The sequence below is a fragment of the Heterodontus francisci genome, unplaced genomic scaffold (assembly GCF_036365525.1).
Source record: "Heterodontus francisci isolate sHetFra1 unplaced genomic scaffold, sHetFra1.hap1 HAP1_SCAFFOLD_217, whole genome shotgun sequence".
Taxonomy (NCBI): domain Eukaryota; kingdom Metazoa; phylum Chordata; class Chondrichthyes; order Heterodontiformes; family Heterodontidae; genus Heterodontus; species Heterodontus francisci.
The window spans coordinates 1134181-1159384 of record NW_027141861.1 but is presented as its reverse complement, the minus strand read 5'-3'; positions in this window follow the sequence as shown (position 1 = coordinate 1159384).

The following is a 25204-nucleotide window of genomic DNA, read 5'->3' as shown; positions in this document are numbered from 1 at the left end:
GAAATACTGAACTGTCACAAATTTAAACACAAGGCCTGGAGGAAATACTGAACTGTCACAAATTTAAACACAAGGCCTGGAGGAAATACTGAACTGTCACAAATTTAAACACAAGGCCTGGAGGAAATACTGAACTGTCACAAATTTAAACACAAGGCCTGGAGGTAATACTGAACTGTCACAAATTTAAACACAAGGCCTGAAGGGAAATACTGAACTGTCACAAATTTAAACACAGGGCCTGGAGGGAAATACTGAACTGTCACAAATTTAAACACAGGGCCTATGGGAAATACTGAACTGTCACAAATTTAAACACAAGGCCTGGAGGAAATACAGAACTGGCACAAATTTAAACACAAGGCCTGGAGGTAATACTGAACTGTCACAAATTTAAACACAAGGCCTGAAGGGAAATACTGAACTGTCACAAATTTAAACACAGGGCCTGGAGGGAAATACTGAACTGTCACAAATTTAAACACAGGGCCTATGGGAAATACTGAACTGTCACAAATTTAAACACAAGGCCTGGAGGAAATACTGAACTGTCACAAATTTAAACACAGGGCCTGGAGGAAATACTGAACTGTCACAAATTTAAACACAAGGTCTGGAGGAAATACAGAACTGTCACAAATTTAAACACAGGGCCTGGAGGAAATACTGAACTGTCACAAATTTAAACACAAGGCCTGGAGGAAATACTGAACTGTCGCAAATTTAAACACAGGGCCTGGAGGAAATACTGAACAGTCACAAATTTAAACACAACGCCTGGAGGAAATACTGAACTGTCACAAATTTAAACACAGGGCCTGGAGGAAATACTGAACTGTCACAAATTTAAACACAGGGCCTGGAGGAAATGCAGAACTGTCACAAATTTAAACACAAGGCCTGGAGGAAATGCAGAACTGTCACAACTTTAAACACAGGGCCTGGAGGTAATACTGAACTGTCACAAATTTAAACACAGGGCCTGGAGGAAATACTGAACTGTCACAACTATAAACACAGGGTCTGGAGGAAATACAGAACTGTCACAACTTTAAACACAGGGCCTGGGGGAAAGACTGAACTGTCACAAATTTAAACACAAGGCCTGGAGCAAATACTGAACTGTCACAAATTTAAACACAAGGCCTGGAGGGAAATACTGAACTGTCACACATTTAAACACAAGGCCTGGAGGAAATACTGAACTGTCACAAATTTAAACACAAGGCCTGGAGGAAATACTGAACTGTCACAAATTTAAACACAAGGCCTGGAAGAAATACTGAACTGTCACAAATTTAAACACAGGGCCTGGAGGGAAATACTGAACTGTCACAAATTTAAACACAGGGCCTGGAGGAAATACTGAACAGTCACAAATTTAAACACAAGGCCTGGAGGAAATACTGAACTGTCACAAATTTAAACACAACGCCTGGAGTAAATACTGAACTGTCACAAATTTAAACACAGGGCCTGGAGGAAATACTGAACTGTCACAAATTTAAACACAAGGCCTGGAGGAAATACTGAACTGTCACAAATTTAAACACAATGCCTGGAGGAAATACTGAACTGTCACAAATTTAAACACAAGGCCTGGAGGAAATACTGAACTGTCACAAATTTAAACACAAGGCCTGGAGGAAATCCTGAACTGTCACAAATTTAAACACAAGGCCTGGAGGAAATACTGAACTGTCACAAATTTAAACACAAGGCCTGGAGGAAATACTGAACTGTCACAAATTTAAACACAAGGCCTGGAGGAAATACTGAACTGTCACAAATTTAAACACAAGGCCTGGAGGAAATACTGAACTGTCACAAATTTAAACACAAGGCCTGGAGGAAATACTGAACTGTCACAAATTTAAACACAAGGCCTGGAGGTAATACTGAACTGTCACAAATTTAAACACAAGGCCTGAAGGGAAATACTGAACTGTCACAAATTTAAACACAGGGCCTGGAGGGAAATACTGAACTGTCACAAATTTAAACACAGGGCCTATGGGAAATACTGAACTGTCACAAATTTAAACACAAGGCCTGGAGGAAATACTGAACTGTCACAAATTTAAACACAAGGCCTGGAGGAAATACTGAACTGTCACAAATTTAAACACAAGGCCTGAAGGGAAATACTGAACTGTCACAAATTTAAACACAAGGCCTGGAGGAAATACTGAACTGTCACAAATTTAAACACAAGGCCTGGAGGAAATACTGAACTGTCACAAATTTAAACACAAGGCCTGGAGGAAATACTGAACTGTCACAAATTTAAACACAAGGCCTGGAGGAAATACAGAACTGGCACAAATTTAAACACAAGGCCTGGAGGTAATACTGAACTGTCACAAATTTAAACACAAGGCCTGGAGGAAATACTAAACTGTCACAAATTTAAACACAGGGCCTGGAGGGAAATACTGAACTGTCACAAATTTAAACACAGGGCCTATGGGAAATACTGAACTGTCACAAATTTAAACACAAGGCCTGGAGGAAATACTGAACTGTCACAAATTTAAACACAAGGCCTGAAGGGAAATACTGAACTGTCACAAATTTAAACACAGGGCCTGGAGGGAAATACTGAACTGTCACAAATTTAAACACAGGGCCTATGGGAAATACTGAACTGTCACAAATTTAAACACAGTGCCTGGAGGAAATACAGAACTGGCACAAATTTAAACACAAGGCCTGGAGGAAATACTGAACTGTCACAAATTTAAACACAAGGCCTGGAGGAAATACTGAACTGTCACAAATTTAAACACAGGGCCTGGAGGGAAATACTGAACTGTCACAAATTTAAACACAGGGCCTATGGGAAATACTGAACTGTCACAAATTTAAACACAAGGCCTGGAGGAAATACTGAACTGTCACAAATGTAAACACAAGGCCTGGAGGAAATACTGAACTGTCACAAATTTAAACACAAGACCTGGAGGAAATACTGAACTCTCACAAATTTAAACACAAGGCCTGGAGGAAATACTGATCTGTCACAAATTTAAACACAAGGCCTGGAGGAAATACTGAAATCTCACAAATTTAAACACAGGGCCTGGAGTAAATACTGAACTGTCACAAATTTAAACACAAGGCCTGGAGGAAATACTGAACTGTCACAAATTTAAACACAGGCCCTGGAGGAAATACTGAAATCTCACAAATTTAAACACAGGGTCTGGAGTAAATACTGAACTGTCACAAATTTAAACACAAGGCCTGGAGGAAATACTGAACTGTCACAAATTTAAACACAAGGCCTGGAGGAAATACTGAACTGTCACAAATTTAAACACAAGGCCTGGAGGAAATACTGAACTGTCACAAATTTAAACACAAGGCCTGGAGGAAATACTGAACTGTCACAAATTTAAACACAAGGCCTGGAGGAAATACTGAACTGTCACAAATTTAAACACAAGGCCTGGAGGAAATACTGAACTGTCACAAATTTAAACACAAGGCCTGGAGGAAATACTGAACTGTCACAAATTTAAACACAGGGCCTGGAGGAAATACTGAACTGTCACAAATTTAAACACAAGGCCTGGAGGAAATACTGAACTGTCACAAATTTAAACACAAGGCCTGGAGGAAATACTGAACTGTCACAAATTTAAACACAAGGCCTGGAGGAAATACTGAACTGTCACAAATTTAAACACAGGGCCTGGAGGAAATACTGAACTGTCACAAATTTAAACACAGGGCCTGGAGGAAATACTGAACTCTCACAAATTTAAACACAAGGCCTGGAGGAAATACTGAACAGTCACAAATTTAAACACAAGGCCTGAAGGAAATACTGAACTGTCACAAATTTAAACACAAGGCCTGGAGGAAATACTGAACTGTCACTAATTTAAACACAAGGCCTGGAGTAAATACTGAACTCTCACAAATTTAAACACAAGGCCTGGAGGAAATACTGAACTGTCACAAATTTAAACACAAAGCCTGGAGGAAATACTGAACTGTCACAAATTTAAACACAAGGGCTGGAGTAAATACTGAACTGTCACAAATTTAAACACAGGGCCTAGAGGAAATACTGAACTCTCACAAATTTAAACACAAGGCCTGGAGGAAATACTGAACTGTCAAAAATGTAAACACAGGGCCTGGAGGAAATACTGAACTGTCACAAATTTAAACACAAGGCCTGGAGGAAATACTGAACTCTCACAAATTTAAACACAAGGCCTGGAGGAAATACTGAACTGTCGCAAATTTGAACACAAGGCCTGGCGGAAATACTGAACTGTCGCAAATTTAAACACAGGGCCTGGAGGAAATACTGAACTGTCACAAATTTAAACACAGGGCCTGGAGGAAATACTGAACTCTCACAAATTTAAACACAAGGCCTGGAGGAAATACTGAACAGTCACAAATTTAAACACAAGGCCTGGAGGAAATACTGAACTGTGGCAAATTTAAACACAGGGCCTGGAGGAAATACTGAACAGTCACAAATTTAAACACAACGCCTGGAGGAAATACTGAACTGTCACAAATTTAAACACAGGGCCTGGAGGAAATACTGAACTGTCACAAATTTAAACACAGGGCCTGGAGGAAATGCAGAACTGTCACAAATATAAACACAAGGCCTGGAGGAAATGCAGAACTGTCACAACTTTAAACACAGGGCCTGGAGGTAATACTGAACTGTCACAAATTTAAACACAGGGCCTGGAGGAAATACTGAACTGTCACAACTTTAAACACAGGTTCTGGAGGAAATACAGAACTGTCACAACTTTAAACACAGGGCCTGGGGGAAAGACTGAACTGTCACAAATTTAAACACGAGGCCTGGAGCAAATACTTAACTGTCACAAATTTAAACACAAGGCCTGGAGGGAAATACTGAACTGTCACAAATTTAAACACAAGGCCTGGAGGAAATACTGAACTGTCACAAATTTAAACACAGGGCCTGGAGGGAAATACTGAACTGTCACAAATTTAAACACAGGGCCTGGAGGAAATACTGAACTGTCACAAATTTAAACACAAGGCCTGGAGGAAATACTGAACTGTCACAAATTTAAACACAAGGCCTGGAGGGAAATACTGAACTGTCACAAATTTAAACACAAGGCCTGGAGGAAATACTGAACTGTCACAAATTTAAACACAAGGCCAGGAGGAAATACTGAACTGTCACAAATTTAAACACAAGGCCTGGAGGAAATACTGAACTGTCACAAATTTAAACACAGGGCCTGGAGGAAATACTGAACTGTCACAAATTTAAACACAAGGCCTGGAGGGAAATACTGAACTGTCACAACTTTAAACACAGGGCCTATGGGAAATACTGAACTGTCACAAATTTAAACACAAGGCCTGGAGGAAATACTGAACTGTCACAAATTTAAACACAAGGCCTGGAGGAAATACTGAACTGTCACAAATTTAAACACAAGGCCTGGAGGAAATACTGAACTGTCACAAATTTAAACACAAGGCCTGGAGGAAATACTGAACTGTTACAAATTTAAACACAAGGCCTGGAGGAAATACTGAACTGTCACAAATTTAAACACAAGGCCTGGAGGGAATACTGAACTGTCACAAATTTAAACACAAGGCCTGGAGGGAAATACTGAACTGTCACAAATTTAAACACAGGGCCTGGAGGGAAATTCTGAACTGTCACAAATTTAAACACAGGGCCTATGGGAAATACTGAACTGTCACAAATTTAAACACAGTGCCTGGAGGAAATACAGAACTGTCACAAATTTAAGCACAAGGCCTGGAGGAAATACTGAACTGTCACAAATTTAAACACAAGGCCTGGAGGAAATACTGAACTGTCACAAATTTAAACACAAGGACTGGAGGGAAATACTGAACTGTCACAAATTTAAACACAGGGCCTGGAGGAAATACAGAACTGTCACAAATTTAAACACAAGGCCTGGAGGAAATACTGAACTGTCACAAATTTAAACACAGGGCCTGGAGGAAATACTGAACTGTCACAAATTTAAACACAAGGCCTGGAGTAAATACTGAACTGTCACAAATTTAAACACAAGGCCTGGAGGAAATACTGAACTGTCACAAATTTAAACACAGGGCCTGGAGGAAATACTGAACTGTCACAAATTTAAACACAAGGCCTGGAGTAAATACTGAACTGTCACAAATTTAAACACAAGGCCTGGAGGAAATACTGAACTGTCACAAATTTAAACACAAGGCCTGGAGTAAATACTGAACTGTCACAAATTAAAACACAAGGCCTGGAGGAAATACTGAACTGTCACAAATTTAAACACAGGGCCTGGAGGGAAATATTGAACTGTCACAAATTTAAACACAGGGCCTGGAGGGAAATACTGAACAGTCACAAATTTAAACACAAGGCCTGGAGGGAAATACTGAACTGTCACAAATTTAAACACAAGGCCTGGAGGAAATACTGAACTGTCACAAATTTAAACACAAGGCCTGGAGGGAAATACTGAACTGTCACAAATTTAAACACAAGGCCTGGAGGAAATACTGAACTGTCACAAATTTAAACACAAGGCCTGGAGGAAATACTGAACTGTCACAAATTTAAACACAAGGCCTGGAGGGAATACTGAACTGTCACAAATTTAAACACAAGGCCTGGAGGAAATACTGAACTGTCACAAATTTAAACACAGGGCCTGGAGGAAATACTGAACTGTCACAAATTTAAACACAAGGCCTGGAGGAAATACTGAACTGTCACAAATTTAAACACAGGGCCTGGAGGGAAATACTGAACTGTCACAAATTTAAACACAGGGTCTGGAGGAAATACTGAACTCTCACAAATTTAAACACAAGGCCTGGAGGGAATACTGAACTGTCACAAATTTAAACACAAGGCCTGGAGGAAATACTGAACTGTCACAAATTTAAACACAAGGCCTGGAGGGAATACTGAACTGTCACAAATTTAAACACAAGGCCTGGAGGAAATACTGAACTGTCACAACTTTAAACACAGGGTCTGGAGGAAATACTGAACTCTCACAAATTTAAACACAAGGCCTGGAGGAAATACTGAACTGTCACAAATTTAAACACAAGGCCTGGAGGAAATACTGAACTGTCACAAATTTAAACACAGGGTCTGGAGGAAATACTGAACTCTCACAAATTTAAACACAAGGCCTGGAGGGAATACTGAACTGTCACAAATTTAAACACAAGGCCTGGAGGAAATACTGAACTGTCACAAATTTAAACACAGGGCCTGGAGGAAATACTGAACTGTCACAAATTTAAACACAGGGCCTGGAGGGAAATACTGAACTGTCACAAATTTAAACACAAGGCCTGGAGTAAATACTGAACTGTCACAAATTTAAACACAAGGCCTGGAGGAAATACTGAACTGTCACAAATTTAAACACAAGGCCTGGAGGAAATACTGAACTGTCACAAATTTAAACACAGCGTCTGGAGGAAATACTGAACTGTCACAAATTTAAACACAGGGTCTGGAGGAAATACTGAACTGTCACAAATTTAAACACAGGGTCTGGAGGAAATACTGAACTGTCACAAATTTAAACACAGCGTCTGGAGGAAATACTGAACTGTCACAAATTTAAACACAAGGCCTGGAGGAAATACTGAACTCTCACAAATTTAAACACAAGGCCTGGAGGAAATACTGAACTGTCACAAATTTAAACACAAGGCCTGGAGGAAATACTGAACTGTCACAAATTTAAACACAAGGCCTGGAGGAAATACTGAACTGTCACAAATTTAAACACAGGGCCTGGAGGAAATACTGAACTGTCACAAATTTAAACACAAGGCCTGGAGGAAATACTGAACTGTCACAAATTTAAACACAGGGCCTGGAGGAAATACTGAACAGTCACAAATTTAAACACAAGGCCTGGAGGAAATACTGAACTGTCACAAATTTAAACACAGGGCCTGGAGGGAAATACTGAACTGTCACAAATTTAAACACAAGGCCTGGAGTAAATACTGAACTGTCACAAATTTAAACACAGGGCCTGGAGGAAATACTGAACTGTCACAAATTTAAACACAGGGCCTGGAGGAAATACTGAACTGTCACAAATTTAAACACAAGGCCTGGAGGAAATACTGAACTGTCACAAATTTAAACACAAGGCCTGGAGGAAATACTGAACTGTCACAAATTTAAACACAAGGCCTGGAGGAAATACTGAACTGTCACAAATTTAAACACAGGGCCTGGAGGGAAATACTGAACTGTCACAAATTTAAACACAAGGCCTGGAGTAAATACTGAACTGTCACAAATTTAAACACAGGGCCTGGAGGAAATACTGAACTGTCACAAATTTAAACACAGGGCCTGGAGGAAATACTGAACTGTCACAAATTTAAACACAGGGCCTGGAGGAAATACTGAACTGTCACAAATTTAAACACAAGGCCTGGAGGAAATACTGAACTGTCACAAATTTAAACACAGGGCCTGGAGGGAAATACTGAACTGTCACAAATTTAAACACAAGGCCTGGAGGAAATACTGAACTGTCACAAATTTAAACACAGGGCCTGGAGGAAATACTGAACTGTCACAAATTTAAACACAAGGCCTGGAGTAAATACTGAACTGTCACAAATTTAAACACAAGGCCTGGAGGAAATCCTGAACTGTCACAAATTTAAACACAGGGTCTGGAGGAAATACTGGACTGTCACAAATTTAAACACAAGGCCTGGAAGAAATACTGAACTGTCACAAATTTAAACACAGGGACTGGAGGGAAATACTGAACTGTCACAAATTTAAACACAAGGCCTGGAGGAAATACTGAACTGTCACAAATTTAAACACAGGGCCTGGAGGAAATACTGAACTGTCACAAATTTAAACACAAGGCCTGGAGGAAATACTGAACTGTCACAAATTTAAACACAAGGCCTGGAGTAAATACTGAACTGTCACAAATTTAAACACAGGGCCTGGAGGAAATACTGAACTGTAACAAATTAAAACACAAGGCCTGGAGGGAATACTGAACTGTCACAAATTTAAACACAAGGCCTGGAGGAAATACTGAACTGTCACAAATTTAAACACAAGGCCTGGAAGAAATACTGAACTGTCACAAATTTAAACACAGGGCCTGGAGGGAAATACTGAACTGTCACAAATTTAAACACAGGGCCTGGAGGGAAATACTGAACTGTCACAAATTTAAACACAAGGCCTGGAGGAAATACTGAACTGTCACAAATTTAAACACAGGGCCTGGAGGAAATACTGAACTGTCACAAATTTAAACACAGGGCCTGGAGGAAATACTGAACTGTCACAAATTTAAACACAGGGCCTGGAGGAAATACTGAACTGTCACAAATTTAAACACAAGGCCTGGAGGAAATACTGAACTGTCACAAATTTAAACACAGGGCCTGGAGGGCAATACTGAACTGTCACAAATTTAAACACAAGGCCTGGAGGAAATACTGAACTGTCACAAATTTAAACACAGGGCCTGGAGGAAATACTGAACTGTCACAAATTTAAACACAAGGCCTGGAGTAAATACTGAACTGTCACAAATTTAAACACAGGGCCTGGAGGAAATACTGAACTGTCACAAATTTAAACACAAGGCCTGGAGGAAATACTGAACTGTCACAAATTTAAACACAAGGCCTGGAGGAAATCCTGAACTGTCACAAATTTAAACACAAGGCCTGGAGAAAATACTGAACTGTCACAAATTTAAACACAGGGTCTGGAGGAAATACTGAACTGTCACAAATTTAAACACAGGGTCTGGAGGAAATACTGAACTGTCACAAATTTAAACACAGGGCCTGGAGGAAATACTGAACTGTCACAAATTTAAACACAGGACTGGAGGGAAATACTGAACTGTCACAAATTTAAACACAAGGCCTGGAGGAAATACTGAACTGTCACAAATTTAAACACAGGGCCTGGAGGAAATACTGAACTGTCACAAATTTAAACACAAGGCCTGGAGGAAATACTGAACTGTCACAAATTTAAACACAAGGCCTGGAGTAAATACTGAACTGTCACAAATTTAAACACAGGGCCTGGAGGAAATACTGAACTGTCACAAATTTAAACACAGGGCCTGGAGGAAATACTGAACTGTCACAAATTTAAACACAAGGCCTGGAGGAAATACTGAACTGTCACAAATTTAAACACAGGGCCTGGAGGAAATACTGAACTGTCACAAATTTAAACACAAGGCCTGGAGGGAATACTGAACTGTCACAAATTTAAACACAAGGCCTGGAAGAAATACTGAACTGTCACAAATTTAAACACAGGGCCTGGAGGAAATACTGAACTGTCACAAATTTAAACACAAGGCCTGGAGGGAATACTGAACTGTCACAAATTTAAACACAAGGCCTGGAAGAAATACTGAACTGTCACAAATTTAAACACAAGGCCTGGAGGAAATACTGAACTGTCACAAATTTAAGCACAAGGCCTGGAGGAAATACTGAACTGTCACAAATTTAAACACAAGGCCTGGAGGAAATACTGAAATGTCATACATATAAACACAGGGCCTGGAGTATATACTGAACAGTCACAAATGTAAGCACAGGGCCTGGGGGAAATACTGAGCTGTCACAAATTTAAACACAGGGTCAGGAGGAAAGACTGAACTGTCACAAATTTAAACACAGGGCCTGGAGTATATAGTGAACTGTCACAAATTTAAATACAGGGCCTGGAGGAAATACTGAACTGTCACAAATTTAAACACAAGGCCTGGAGGAAATACTGAACTGTCACAAATTTAAACACAAGGCCTGGAGGAAATACTGAACTGTCACAAATTTAAACACAGGGCCTGAAGTATATACTGAACTGTCACAAATTTAAATACAGGGCCTGGAGGAAATACTGAACTGTCACAAATTTAAACACAAGGTCTGTAGGAAATACTGAACTGTCACAAATTTAAATACAGGGCCTGGAGGAAACACTGAACTGTCACAAATTTAAACACAAGGCCTGGAGGAAATACTGAACTGTCACAAATTTAAACACAAGGCCTGGAGGAAATACTGAACTGTCACAAATTTAAACACAGGGCCTGGAGGAAATACTGAACTCTCACAAATTTAAACACAAGGCCTGGAGGAAATACTGAACTGTCACAAATTTAAACACAAGGCCTGGAGGAAATACTGAACTGCCACAAATTTAAACACAAGGCCTGGAGGAAATACTGAACTGTCACAAATTTAAACACAGGGCCTGGAGGAAATACTGAACTGCCACAAATTTAAACACAAGGCCTGGAGGAAATACTGAATTGTCACAAATTTAAACACAAGGCCTGGAGGAAATACTGAACTGTCACAAATTTAAACACAAGGCCTGGAGGAAATACTGAATTGTCACAAATTTAAATACATGGCCTGCAGGAAATACTGAACTGTCACAAATTTAAACACAGGGCCTGGAGGAAATACTGAACTGCCACAAATTTAAACACAGGGTCTGGAGGAAATACTGAACTGTCACAAAATTAAACACAAGGCCTGGAGGAAATACTGAACTGTCACAAATTTAAACACAGGGCCTGGAGGAAATACTGAACTGCCACAAATTTAAACACAGGGTCTGGAGGAAATACTGAACTGTCACAAAATTAAACACAAGGCCTGGAGGAAATACTGAACTGTCACAAATTTAAACACAGGGCCTGGAGGAAATACTGAACTGCCACAAATTTAAACACAGGGTCTGGAGGAAATACTGAACTGTCACAAAATTAAACACAAGGCCTGGAGGAAATACTGAACTGCCACAAATTTAAACACAAGGCCTGGAGGATATACTGAAGTGTTACAAATTTAAACACAGGGCCTGGAGGAAATACTGAACTGTCACAAATTAAAACACAAGGCCTGGAGGAAATACTGAAGTGTTACAAATTTAAACACAGGGCCTGGAGGAAATACTGAACTGCCACAAATGTAAACACAGGGCCTGGAGGAAATACTGAACTGTCACAAATTTAAACACAGGGCCTGGAGGAAATACTGAAGTGTTACAAATTTAAACACAGGGCCTGGAGGAAATACTGAACTGTCACAAATTTAAACACAGGGCCTGGAGGAAATACTGAACTGTTACAAATTTAAACACAAGGCCTGGAGGAAATATTGAACAGGTACAAATTTAAACACAAGGCCTGGAGGAAATACTGAACTGTCACAACTTTAAACACAGGGCCTGGAGGAAATACTGAACTGTCACAGCTTTAAACACAAGGCCTGGAGGAAATACTGAACTGTCACAAATTTAAACACAGGGCCTGGAGGAAATACTGAACTGTCACAAATTTAAACACAAGGCCTGGAGGAAATACTGAACCGTCACAACTTTAAACACAGGGCCTGGAGGAAATACTGAACTGTCACAAATTTAAACACAAGGCCTGGAGGAAATACTGAACTGTCACAAATTTAAACACAGGGCCTGGAGGAACTACTGAACGGTCACAAATTTAAACACAAGGCCTGGAGGGAATACTGAACTGTCACAAATTTAAACACAGGGCCTGGAGGAAATACTGAACTGTCACAAATTTAAACACAATGCCTGGAGGAAATACTGAACTGTCACAAATTTAAACACAGGGCCTGGAGGAACTACTGAACGGTCACAAATTTAAACACAAGGCCTGGAGGGAATACTGAACTGTTACAAATTTAAACACAAGGCCTGGAGGAAATACTGAACTGTCACAAATTTCAACACAGGGCCTGGAGGAAATACTGAACAGTCACACATTTAAACACAAGGCCTGGAGGAAATACTGAACTCTCACAAATTTAAACACAAGGCCTGGAGGAAATACTGAACTGTCACAAATTTAAACACAGGGCCTGCAGGAAATACTGAACTCTCACAAATTTAAACACAAGGCCTGGAGGAAATACTGAACTGTCACAAATTTAAACACAGGGCCTGCAGGAAATACTGAACTGTCACAAATTTAAACACAAGGCCTGGAGGAAATACTGAACTGTCACAAATTTAAACACAAGGCCTGGAGGAAATACTGAACTGTCACAGCTTTAAACACAGGGTCTGGAGGAAATACTGAACTGTCACAAATTTAAGCACAAGGCCTGGAGGAAATACTGAACTGTCACAAATTTAAACACAGGGTCTGGAGGAAATACTGAACTGTCACAAATTTAAACACAGGGCCTGGAGGAAATACTGAACTGTCACAAATTTGAACACAGGGCCTGGATGAAATACTGAACTGTCACAAATTTAAGCACAGGGCCCGGAGGAAATACTGAACTGTCACAACTTTAAACACAGGGTCTGGAGGAGATACTGAACTGTCACAAATTTAAACACAAGGCCTGGAGGAAATACTGAACTGTCACAAATTTAAACACAAGGCCTGGAGGAAATACTGAACTGTCACAAATTTAAACACAGGGCCTGGAGGGAATACTGAACTGTCACAAATTTAAACACAAGGCCTGGAGGGAAATACTGAACTGTCACAAATTTAAACACAAGGCCCGGAGGAAATACTGAACTGTCACAAATTTAAACACAAGGCCAGGAGGGAAATACTGAACTGTCACAAATTTAAACACAAGGCCTGGAGGAAATACTGTACTGTCACAAATTTAAACACAAGGCCCGGAGGAAATACTGAACTGTCACAAATTTAAACACAAGGCCAGGAGGGAAATACTGAACTGTCACAAATTTAAACACAAGGCCTGGAGGAAATACTGAACTGTCACAAATTTAAACACATGGCCTGGAGGAAATACTGAACAGTCACAAATTTAAACACAAGGCCTGGAGGAAATACTGAACTGTCACAAATTTAAACACAAGGCCTGGAGGGAAATACTGAACTGTCACAAATTTAAACACAGGGCCTGGAGGAAATACTGAACTGTCACAAATTTAAACACAAGGCCTGGAGGAAATACTGAACTGTCACAAATTTAAACACAAGGCCTGGAGGAAATACTGAACTGTCACAAATTTAAACACAGGGTCTGGAGGAAATACTGAACTGTCACAAATTTAAACACAAGGCCTGGAGGAAATACTGAACTGTTACAAATTTAAACACAAGCCCTGGAGGAAATACTGAACAGTCACAAATTTAAACACAAGGCCTGGAGGAAATACTGAACTGTCACAAATTTAAACACAAGGCCTGGAGGAAATACTGAACTGTCACAAATTTAAACACAAGGCCTGGAGGAAATACTGAACAGTCACAAATTTAAACACAAGGCCTGGAGGAAATACTGAACTGTCACAAATTTAAACACAAGGCCTGGAGGAGATACTGAACTGTCACAAATTTAAACACAAGGCCTGGAGGAAATACTGAACAGTCACAAATTTAAACACAAGGCCTGGAGGAAATACTGAACTGTCACAAATTTAAACACAAGGCCTGGAGGAAATACTGAACTGTTACAAATTTAAACACAGGGTCTGGAGGAAATACTGAACTGTCACAACTTTAAACACAGGTCCTGGAGGAAATACTGAACTGTCACAAATTTAAACACAAGGCCTGGAGGGAAATACTGAACTGTCACAAATTTAAACACAGGGACTGGAGGAAATACTGAACTGTTACAAATTTAAACACAAGGCCTGGAGGAAATACTGAACTGTCACAAATTTAAACACAAGGCCTGGAGGAAATACTGAACTGTCACAAATTTAAACACAAGGCCTGGAGGGAATACTGAACTGTCACAACTTTAAACACAGGTCCTGAAGGAAATACTGAACTGTCACAAATTTAAACACAGGTCCTGAAGGAAATACTGAACTGTCACAAATTTAAACACAAGGCCTGGAGGAAATACTGAACTGTCACAAATTTAAACACAAGGCCTGGAGGGAATACTGAACTGTCACAAATTTAAACACAAGGCCTGGAGGAACTACTGAACGGTCACAAATTTAAACACAAGGCCTGGAGGAAATACTGAACTGTCACAAATTTAAACACAAGGCCTGGAGGAAATACTGAACTGTCACAAATTTAAACACAAGGCCTGGAGGGAAATACTGAACTGTCACAAATTTAAACACAGGGACTGGAGGAAATACTGAACTGTTACAAATTTAAACACAAGGCCTGGAGGAAATACTGAACTGTCACAAATTTAAACACAAGGCCTGGAGGAAATACTGAACTGTCACAAATTTAAACACAAGGCCTGGAGGGAATACTGAACTGTCACAACTTTAAACACAGGTCCTGAAGGAAATACTGAACTGTCACAAATTTAAACACAGGTCCTGAAGGAAATACTGAACTGTCACAAATTTAAACACAAGGCCTGGAGGAAATACTGAACTGTCACAAATTTAAACACAAGGCCTGGAGGAAATACTGAAATGTCACAAATTTAAACACAAGGCCTGGAGGAAATACTGAACTGTTACAAATTTAAACACAGGGTCTGGAGGAAATACTGAACTGTCACAAATTTAAACACAAGGCCTGGAGGAAATACTGAACTGTCACAAATTTAAACACAGGGTCTGGAGGAAATACTGAAATGTCATACATATAAACACAGGGCCTGGAGTATATACTGAACAGTCACAAATGTAAGCACAGGGCCTGGGGGAAATACTGAGCTGTCACAAATTTAAACACAGGGTCAGGAGGAAAGACTGAACTGTCACAAATTTAAACACAGGGCCTGGAGGAAATACTGAACTGTCACAAATTTAAACACAAGGCCTGGAGGAAATACTGAACTGTCACAAATTTAAACACAAGGCCTGGAGGAAATACTGAACTGTCACAAATTTAAACACAGGGCCTGAAGTATATACTGAACTGTCACAAATTTAAATACAGGGCCTGGAGGAAATAATGAACTGTTACAAATTTAAACACAAGGCCTGGAGGAAATACTGAACTGTCACAAATTTAAACACAAGGTCTGGAGGAAATACTGAACTGTCACAAATTTAAATACAGGGCCTGGAGGAAACACTGAACTGTCACAAATTTAAACACAAGGCCTGGAGGAAATACTGAACTGTCACAAATTTAAACACAAGGCCTGGAGGAAATACTGAACTGTCACAAATTTAAACACAGGGCCTGGAGGAAATACTGAACTCTCACAAATTTAAACACAAGGCCTGGAGGAAATACTGAACTGTCACAAATTTAAACACAAGGCCTGGAGGAAATACTGAACTGCCACAAATTTAAACACAAGGCCTGGAGGAAATACTGAACTGTCACAAATTTAAACACAGGGCCTGGAGGAAATACTGAACTGCCACAAATTTAAACACAAGGCCTGGAGGAAATACTGAATTGTCACAAATTTAAACACAAGGCCTGGAGGAAATACTGAACTGTCACAAATTTAAACACAAGGCCTGGAGGAAATACTGAATTGTCACAAATTTAAACACAAGGCCTGGAGGAAATACTGAACTGTCACAAATTTAAACACAAGGCCTGGAGGAAATACTGAACTGCCACAAATTTAAACACAGGGTCTGGAGGAAATACTGAACTGTCACAAAATTAAACACAAGGCCTGGAGGAAATACTGAACTGTCACAAATTTAAACACAGGGCCTGGAGGAAATACTGAACTGTCACAAATTTAAACACAAGGCCTGGAGGAAATACTGAACTGCCACAAATTTAAACACAGGGTCTGGAGGAAATACTGAACTGTCACAAAATTAAACACAAGGCCTGGAGGAAATAATGAACTGTCACAAATTTAAACACAAGGCCTGGAGGAAATACTGAACTGCCACAAATTTAAACACAGGGTCTGGAGGAAATACTGAACTGTCACAAAATTAAACACAAGGCCTGGAGGAAATACTGAACTGTCACAAATTTAAACACAGGGCCTGGAGGAAATACTGAACTGCCACAAATTTAAACACAGGGTCTGGAGGAAATACTGAACTGTCACAAATTTAAACACAGGGCCTGGAGGAAATACTGAACTGTCACAAATTAAAACACAAGGCCTGGAGGAAATACTGAAGTGTTACAAATTTAAACACAGGGCCTGGAGGAAATACTGAACTGCCACAAATGTAAACACAGGGCCTGGAGGAAATACTGAACTGTCACAAATTTAAACACAGGGCCTGGAGGAAATACTGAAGTGTTACAAATTTAAACACAGGGCCTGGAGGAAATACTGAACTGTCACAAATTTAAACACAGGGCCTGGAGGAAATACTGAACTGTTACAAATTTAAACACAAGGCCTGGAGGAAATATTGAACAGGTACAAATTTAAACACAAGGCCTGGAGGAAATACTGAACTGTCACAACTTTAAACACAGGGCCTGGAGGAAATACTGAACTGTCACAGCTTTAAACACAAGGCCTGGAGGAAATACTGAACTGTCACAAATTTAAACACAGGGCCTGGAGGAAATACTGAACTGTCACAAATTTAAACACAAGGCCTGGAGGAAATACTGAACCGTCACAACTTTAAACACAGGGCCTGGAGGAAATACTGAACTGTCACAAATTTAAACACAAGGCCTGGAGGAAATACTGAACTGTCACAAATTTAAACACAAGGCCTGGAGGAACTACTGAACGGTCACAAATTTAAACACAAGGCCTGGAGGGAATACTGAACTGTCACAAATTTAAGCACAGGGCCTGGAGGAAATACTGAACTGTCACAAATTTAAACACAAGTCCTGGAGGAAATACTGAACTGTCACAAATTTAAACACAGGGCCTGGAGGAACTACTGAACGGTCACAAATTTAAACACAAGGCCTGGAGGGAATACTGAACTGTTACAAATTTAAACACAAGGCCTGGAGGAAATACTGAACTGTCACAAATTTCAACACAGGGCCTGGAGGAAATACTGAACAGTCACAAATTTAAACACAGGGCCTGGAGGAAATACTGAACTGTCACAAATTTAAACACAGGGCCTGGAGGAAATACTGAACTCTCACAAATTTAAACACAGGGCCTGGAGGAAATACTGAACAGTCACAAATTTAAACACAGGGCCTGGAGGAAATACTGAACTGTCACAAATTTAAACACAAGGCCTGGAGGAAATACTGAACTCTCACAAATTTAAACACAAGGCCTGGAGGAAATACTGAACTGTCACAAATTTAAACACAGGGCCTGCAGGAAATACTGAACTCTCACAAATTTAAACACAAGGCCTGGAGGAAATACTGAACTGTCACAAATTTAAACACAGGGCCTGCAGGAAATACTGAACTGTCACAAATTTAAACACAAGGCCTGGAGGAAATACTGAACTGTCACAAATTTAAACACAAGGCCTGGAGGAAATACTGAACTGTCACAGCTTTAAACACAGGGTCTGGAGGAAATACTGAACTGTCACAAATTTAAGCACAAGGCCTGGAGGAAATACTGAACTGTCACAAATTTAAACACAGGGTCTGGAGGAAATACTGAACTGTCACAAATTTAAACACAGGGCCTGGAGGAAATACTGAACTGTCACAAATTTGAACACAGGGCCTGGATGAAATACTGAACTGTCACAAATTTAAGCACAGGGCCCGGAGGAAATACTGAACTGTCACAACTTTAAACACAGGGTCTGGAGGAGATACTGAACTGTCACAAATTTAAACACAAGGCCTGGAGGAAATACTGAACTGTCACAAATTTAAACACAAGGCCTGGAGGAAATACTGAACTGTCACAAATTTAAACACAGGGCCTGGAGGGAATACTGAACAGTCACAAATTTAAACACAAGGCCTGGAGGAAATACTGAACTGTCACAAATTTAAACACAAGGCCTGGAGGAAATACTGAACTGTCACAAATTTAAACACAGGGTCTGGAGGAAATACTGAACTGTCACAACTTTAAACACAGGTCCTGGAGGAAATACTGAACTGTCACAAATTTAAACACAAGGCCTGGAGGGAAATACTGAACTGTCACAAATTTAAACACAGGGACTGGAGGAAATACTGAACTGTTACAAATTTAAACACAAGGCCTGGAGGAAATACTGAACTGTCACAAATTTAAACACAAGGCCTGGAGGAAATACTGAACTGTCACAAATTTAAACACAAGGCCTGGAGGGAATACTGAACTGTCACAAATTTAAACACAGGGACTGGAGGAAATACTGAACTGTCACAAATTTAAACACAAGGCCTGGAGGAAATACTGAACTGTCACAACTTTAAACACAGGTCCTGAAGGAAATACTGAACTGTCACAAATTTAAACACAAGGCCTGGAGGAAATACTGAACTGTCACAAATTTAAACACAAGGCCTGGAGGGAATACTGAACTGTCACAAATTTAAACACAAGGCCTGGAGGAACTACTGAACGGTCACAAATTTAAACACAAGGCCTGGAGGAAATACTGAACTGTCACAAATTTAAACACAAGGCCTGGAGGAAATACTGAACTGTCACAAATTTAAACACAGAGCCTGGAGGAAATACTGAAATGTCACAAATTTAAACACAAGGCCTGGAGGAAATACTGAACTGTTACAAATTTAAACACAGGGTCTGGAGGAAATACTGAACTGTCACAAATTTAAACACAAGGCCTGGAGGAAATACTGAACTGTCACAAATTTAAACACAGGGTCTGGAGTAAATACTGAACTGTCACAAATTTAAACACAAGGCCTGGAGGAAATACTGAACTGTCACAAATTTAAACACAGGGTCTGGAGTAAATACTGAACTGTCACAAATTTAAACACAAGGCCTGGAGGAAATACTGAACTGTCACAAATTTAAACACAAGGCCTGGAGGGAAATACTGAACTGTCACAAATTTAAACACAAGGCCTGGAGGAAATACTGAGCTGTCACAAATTTAAACACAAGGCCTGGAGGAAATACTGAACTGTCACAAATTTAAACACAGGGACTGGAGGAAATACTGAACTGTCACAAATTTAAACACAAGGCCTGGAGGAAATACTGAACTGTCACAACTTTAAACACAGGTCCTGAAGGAAATACTGAACTGTCACAAATTTAAACACAAGGCCTGGAGGAAATACTGAACTGTCACAAATTTAAACACAGGGCCTGGAGGGAATACTGAACTGTCACAAATTTAAACACAAGGCCTGGAGGGAAATACTGAACTGTCACAAATTTAAAAACAAGGCCCGGAGGAAATACTGAACTGTCACAAATTTAAACACAAGGCCCGGAGGAAATACTGAACTGTCACAAATTTAAACACAAGGCCCGGAGGAAATACTGAACTGTCACAAATTTAAACACAAGGCCCGGAGGAAATACTGAACTGTCACAAATTTAAACACAAGGCCCGGAGGAAATACTGAACTGTCACAAATTTAAACACAAGGCCCGGAGGAAATACTGAACTGTCACAAATTTAAACACAAGGCCTGGAGGGAAATACTGAACTGTCACAAATTTAAACACAAGGCCTGGAGGAAATACTGAACTGTCACAAATTTAAACACATGGCCTGGAGGAAATACTGAACTGTCACAAATTTAAACACAAGGCCTGGAGGAAATACTGTACTGTCACAAATTTAAACACAGGGCCTGGAGGAAATACTGAACTGTCACAAATTTAAACACAAGGCCCGGAGGAAATACTGAACTGTCACAAATTTAAACACAAGGCCCGGAGGAAATACTGTACTGTCACAAATTTAAACACAGGGCCTGGAGGAAATACTGAACTGTCACAAATTTAAACACAAGGCCTGGAGGAAATACTGAACTGTCACAAATTTAAACACAAGGCCCGGAGGAAATACTGAACTGTCACAAATTTAAACACAAGGCCTGGAGGGAAATACTGAACTGTCACAAATTTAAACACAATGCCTGGAGGAAATACTGAACTGTCACAAATTTAAACACATGGCCTGGAGGAAATACTGAACTGTCACAAATTTAAACACAAGGCCTGGAGGAAATACTGAACTGTCACAAATTTAAACACAGGGCCTGGAGGAAATACTGAACTGTCACAAATTTAAACACAAGGCCTGGAGGAAATACTGAACTGTCACAAATTTAAACACAAGGCCTGGAGGAAATACTGAACTGTCACAAATTTAAACACAGGGTCTGGAGGAAATACTGAACTGTCACAAATTTAAACACAAGGCCTGGAGGAAATACTGAACTGTCACAAATTTAAACACAGGGCCTGGAGGAAATACTGAACTGTCACAAATTTAAACACAAGGCCTGGAGGAAATACTGAACTGTCACAAATTTAAACACAGGGCCTGGAGGAAATACTGAACTGTCACAAATTTAAACACAAGGCCTGGAGGAAATACTGAACTGTCACAAATTTAAACACAGGGCCTGGAGGAAATACTGAACTGTCACAAATTTAAACACAAGGCCTGGAGGAAATACTGTACTGTCACAAATTTAAACACAAGGCCTGGAGGGAAATACTGAACTGTCACAAATTTAAACACAGGGCCTGGAGGAAATACTGAACTGTCACAAATTTAAACACAAGGCCTGGAGGAAATACTGAACTGTCACAAATTTAAACACAAGGCCTGGAGGAAATACTGAACTGTCACAAATTTAAACACAGGGTCTGGAGGAAATACTGAACTGTCACAAATTTAAACACAAGGCCTGGAGGAAATACTGAACTGTCACAAATTTAAACACAAGGCCTGGAGGAAATACTGAACTGTCACAAATTTAAACACAAGGCCTGGAGGAAATACTGAACTGTCACAAATTTAAACACAAGGCCTGGAGGAAATACTGAACAGTCACAAATTTAAACACAAGTCCTGGAGGAAATACTGAACTGTCACAAATTTAAACACAGGGCCTGGAGGAGATACTGAACTGTCACAAATTTAAACACAAGGCCTGGAGGAAATACTGAACAGTCACAAATTTAAACACAAGGCCTGGAGGAAATACTGAACTGTCACAAATTTAAACACAAGGCCTGGAGGAAATACTGAACTGTTACAAATTTAAACACAGGGTCTGGAGGAAATACTGAACTGTCACAACTTTAAACACAGGTCCTGGAGGAAATACTGAACTGTCACAAATTTAAACACAAGGCCTGGAGGGAAATACTGAACTGTCACAAATTTAAACACAGGGACTGGAGGAAATACTGAACTGTTACAAATTTAAACACAAGGCCTGGAGGAAATACTGAACTGTCACAAATTTAAACACAAGGCCTGGAGGAAATACTGAACTGTCACAAATTTAAACACAAGGCCTGGAGGGAATACTGAACTGTCACAAATTTAAACACAGGGACTGGAGGAAATACTGAACTGTCACAAATTTAAACACAAGGCCTGGAGGAAATACTGAACTGTCACAACTTTAAACACAGGTCCTGAAGGAAATACTGAACTGTCACAAATTTAAACACAAGGCCTGGAGGAAATACTGAACTGTCACAAATTTAAACACAAGGCCTGGAGGGAATACTGAACTGTCACAAATTTAAACACAAGGCCTGGAGGAAATACTGAAATGTCACAAATTTAAACACAGGGCCTGGAGGAAATACTGAACTGTTACAAATTTAAACACAGGGTCTGGAGGAAATACTGAACTGTCACAAATTTAAACACAAGGCCTGGAGGAAATACTGAACTGTCACAAATTTAAACACAAGGCCTGGAGGAAATACTGAACTGTGACAAATTTAAACACAAGGCCTGGAGGAAATACTGAACTGTCACAAATTTAAACACAAGGCCTGGAGGAAATACTGAACTGTCACAAATTTAAACACAGGGTCTGGAGTAAATACTGAACTGTCACAAATTTAAACACAAGGCCTGGAGGAAATACTGAACTGTCACAAATTTAAACACAAGGCCTGGAGGGAAATACTGAACTGTCACAAATTTAAACACAAGGCCTGGAGGAAATACTGAGCTGTCACAAATTTAAACACAAGGCCTGGAGGAAATACTGAACTGTCACAAATTTAAACACAGGGACTGGAGGAAATACTGAACTGTCACAAATTTAAACACAAGGCCTGGAGGAAATACTGAACTGTCACAACTTTAAACACAGGTCCTGAAGGAAATACTGAACTGTCACAAATTTAAACACAGGGACTGGAGGAAATACTGAACTGTCACAAATTTAAACACAAGGCCTGGAGGAAATACTGAACTGTCACAACTTTAAACACAGGTCCTGAAGGAAATACTGAACTGTCACAAATTTAAACACAGGGACTGGAGGAAATACTGAACTGTCACAAATTTAAACACAAGGCCTGGAGGAAATACTGAACTGTCACAACTTTAAACACAGGTCCTGAAGGAAATACTGAACTGTCACAAATTTAAACACAAGGCCTGGAGGAAATACTGAACTGTCACAAATTTAAACACAAGGCCTGGAGGGAATACTGAACTGTCACAAATTTAAACACAAGGCCTGGAGGAAATACTGAAATGTCACAAATTTAAACACAGGGCCTGGAGGAAATACTGAACTGTTACAAATTTAAACACAGGGTCTGGAGGAAATACTGAACTGTCACAAATTTAAACACAAGGTCTGGAGGGAATACTGAACTGTCACAAATTTAAACACAAGGCCTGGAGGAAATACTGAACTGTCACAAATTTAAACACAAGGCCTGGAGGAAATACTGAACTGTCACAAATTTAAACACAGGGCCTGGAGGAAATACTGAACTGTCACAAATTTAAACACAAGGCCTGGAGGAAATACTGAACTGTCACAAATTTAAACACAAGGCCTGGAAGAAATACTGAAATGTCACAAATGTAAACACAAGGCCTGGAGTAAATACTGAGCTGTCACAAATTTAAACACAAGGCCTGGAGGAAATACTGAACTGTCACAAATTTAAACACAAGGCCTGGAGGAAATACTGAACTGTCACAAATTTAAACACAAGGCCTGGAGGAAATACTGAACTGTCACAAATTTAAACACAGGGTCTGGAGGAAATACTGAACTGTCACAAATTTAAACACAAGGCCTGGAAGAAATACTGAAATGTCACAAATGTAAACACAAGGCCTGGACTAAATACTGAACTGTCACAAATTTAAACACAAGGCCTGGAGGAAATACTGAACTGTCACAAATTTAAACACAAGGCCTGGAGGAAATACTGAACTGTCACAAATTTAAACACAAGGCCTGGAGGAAATACTGAACTGTCACAAATTTAAACACAGGGTCTGGAGGAAATACTGAACTGTCACAAATTTAAACACAAGGCCTGGAGGAAATACTGAACTGTCACAAATTTAAACACAAGGCCTGGAGGAAATACTGAACTGTCACAAATTTAAACACAGGGCCTGGAGGAAATACTGAACTGTCACAAATTTAAACACAAGGCCTGGAGGAAATACTGAACTGTCACAAATTTAAACACAGGGACTGGAGGAAATACTGAACTGTCACAAATTTAAACACAGGGACTGGAGGAAATACTGAACTGTCACAAATTTAAACACAAGGCCTGGAGGAAATACTGAACTGTCACAAATTTAAACACAGGGACTGGAGGAAATACTGAACTGTCACAAATTTAAACACAAGGCCTGGAGGAAATACTGAACTGTCACAAATTTAAACACAAGGCCTGGAGGGAATACTGAACTGTCACAAACTTAAACACAAGGCCTGGAGGGAATACTGAACTGTCACAAATTTAAACACAAGGCCTGGAGGAAATACTGAAATGTCACAAATTTAAACACAGGGCCTGGAGGAAATACTGAACTGTCACAAATTTAAACACAGGGTCTGGAGGAAATACTGAACTGTCACAAATTTAAACACAAGGTCTGGAGGGAATACTGAACTGTCACAAATTTAAACACAAGGCCTGGAGGAAATACTGAACTGTCACAAATTTAAACACAAGGCCTGGAGGAAATACTGAACTGTCACAAATTTAAACACAGGGCCTGGAGGAAATACTGAACTGTCACAAATTTAAACACAAGGCCTGGAGGAAATACTGAACTGTCACAAATTTAAACACAAGGCCTGGAGGAAATACTGAACTGTCACAAATTTAAACACAAGGCCTGGAAGAAATACTGAAATGTCACAAATGT